The sequence below is a fragment of the Lichenostomus cassidix genome, chromosome 1 (genome assembly GCF_008360975.1).
Source record: "Lichenostomus cassidix isolate B80296 chromosome 1, HeHo_3.0, whole genome shotgun sequence".
Lineage (NCBI taxonomy): Eukaryota > Metazoa > Chordata > Aves > Passeriformes > Meliphagidae > Lichenostomus > Lichenostomus cassidix.
The window spans coordinates 79,540,788-79,543,380 of NC_139479.1; the positions used below are offsets into that span (position 1 = coordinate 79,540,788).

Consider the following 2,593-nt stretch of genomic DNA (forward strand, 5'->3'; position numbering starts at 1 on the left):
GGTCATAAATCCTGCACTTTACTGTACTATTGTGGCTGTGTTATAAGTCCTTACTGCTGAGCCTAACATTTATTATTGGGAAAAAGGTGAAAAACAAATCCACACTTCTGAAAGTGTTCCATAGTACCACAGTGTTTTAGCAAATTCTGAACTGCTATTTTCATCTGTGGATTTATCATGGGGATTTATCATGGTGCCTACACACAGAAACAGCAGGCCTATATGCACATATTTTCTGGAATGAGAAACAAACTTGTGATCTTTTTTAATTGAAACACAGTTCTGTGGTGTGTGTAATCATTTGGGGAAGCAGTCTTTCAGCTGAGTAATTTAAAAACAAGACTGATTTTTGTTGAGGGAATGTTTTCAGTTCTTTTTGAAAATCTGTTTCATATTATCTTGAGGTGATCTTCAGGAGCCTGACAGTGCAGTTCCACATTATGGTATCTCAGGGCATAATTTTATGCTGAGTTACCCCTGTAAGGCAAAACCAGCATAAAAGATGATTGCCTTGCCCTGTGCCTGGTTGCCTGTTCCCTGTATTCTGATAGAGATATACTCTAATACAGAAGTGGACCTAATCAGTGAAGTGTTCTGTTTTGGAAAGCAAACACCTTCCATTACCGTAGTACAAAAAAATTTTTATTAGCACTTTATTTTTCCTATTGTGAGAAGGTCACTGGGCCATTTTCCCCCCCTTATCATCACAGAGATTTGCAGTTGTTTCTGTGTCTCACTGTGACACCTCACAGACAATGCAGACATGCTGCATCCATGGCATACAGCAGTTCTGCAAAGTGCACACAGCCTCCTGCCAGGGAGGCTGGGACCAGCAGGAGCACAGAATCATGGTCATTGGATGGTCAGGTTGGGAGTGGCCTCTATAAGTCATTTAGTGTGACCCCCTGCAGTGAGCAGGGACATCTCCAGCTACATCACATTGCTCAGAGCCCTGACCTTGAACATTCTGGAAGCAACCTTGAGACTTGAAAAGTAAAGTCCTGAGGCAGGCTGAAGACTAGCAAAAAGTACTGTCCACACCAATGTGTAGATTTTCCAAAGTCTTTCTTTTTTTTTTTCCTTTTGGAATGAAGGTACTGGCAATCTGGGCAAGTGTCCAAGATGTGTAATTGCATTCTATCATGTTACATTCTCCTTGCAACTAATATTTGCAGCTGTGACACAGTAGGCGACCATGGACAGTCCTGCAAGTAGACAGCAGCAGTACTATATTATTTAAAACCTTAAATACTGGAATTAAAATGCTAGAGTGCATATGTGCTATATGAAAAAAAAAGCATTTACATAGGGAACAGAGGGAAGAGCTGAAAAGAAAATAAATCAATCAAATAGAGAGGAAATATGACAGAGTTAGTAAGGCAAAAATTACAGCCTTTCAGCATTCTGATTAAGGAGGACACAGGATGGGCTCTGAGTCCCTGGCCTGATTGGCATCCCCTGTGAGTTTATGGCAGATGGCAAAGACCCCCTTGGGAAATGCTGTGTGCAGGAGCTCCGAGGAGTAATCAGTGGGAATGGCTGTCAGGTTCCATGGTTCAACAACTACCACTTCCAAAGCACAAGGCCATCTCCACTTCTTCTGCCTGGTTAATGAAAGCTTTTAGGTTCCTGGAGAAAGGCACATTCTGAAAACATCTTCATTTACCTCCAGGACTGTGTGACCACAAGCTGTGAAATCAGGAGCCCTGCCCACGATGTGGATTGCCTGTGCTCCATGTGGTATCCTTGCTCCCAGTACCACAGGAAAATGGTGCTTTCTGAACAAAACCTGACTGAGAAAAGTTCTTGAGCATAAATCCCTGATTGCCTCCAAACAAATGAAAGCTTGTAGTTATATACATAGCAAATGTGGTTTATTTCCAAATATCCACAGATTTCTGATCAAATTAAACACATCTGCCAGAGACAGCTGCTTCTAGTCTTCTTGCTGACAATCATAGTTACAATCTTTCTTTCTTTCTTTCTTTCTTTCTTTCTTTCTTTCTTTCTTTCTTTCTTTCTTTCTTTCTTTCTTTCTTCCCTTCTTCCCTTCTTTCTTTCTTTCTTTCTTCCCTTCTTTCTTTCTTTTCTTTCTTTCTTTCTTTCTTTCTTTCTTTCTTTCTTTCTTTCTTTCTTTCTTTCTTTCTTTCTTTCTTTCTCTCTCTCTTTCTTTCTTTCTTTCTTTCTTTCTTTCTTTCTTTCTTTCTTTTTCTTTCTTTCTTTCCTTTCCTTTCTTTCTTTCTTTTTCTTTCTTTCTTTCTCTCTCTCTCTCTCTTTCTTTCTTTCTCCTCTCCTTTCCTTTCCTTTCCTTTCCTTTCCTTTCCTTTCCTTTCCTTTCCTTTCCTTTCCTTTCCTTTCCTTTCCTTTCCTTTCCTTTCCTTTCCTTTCCTTTCCTTTCCTTTCCTTTCCTTTCCTTCCTTCTATCCTTCCTTCCTTCCTTTTCTCTCCTCCCCCCTTTTTCTTTTCCTCATGTTTTTACTGGAGAGGTTATAACACTCGGACCCTCCTAGATTTAAATCATATCATTCCACCTTGAGCTAAATAAGCATCCTTGGCTGCATAGCTCTACTGAGTCCAATGAGCCTGTGCCAAT

At 40.3% G+C, this 2,593-nt stretch overlaps 1 long non-coding RNA gene across 1 annotated transcript; it reads left to right on the forward strand.

The window, feature by feature from the left end:
* Positions 1 to 776: 776 nt before the first annotated feature.
* LOC146444998 (uncharacterized) lies at positions 777 to 1,868 on the forward strand. The gene is made up of 2 exons (XR_014851029.1): positions 777 to 867; positions 1,673 to 1,868. It is a non-coding gene; the product is annotated as an uncharacterized LOC146444998 (long non-coding RNA).
* The last annotated feature ends 725 nt before the right edge of the window (positions 1,869 to 2,593 follow it).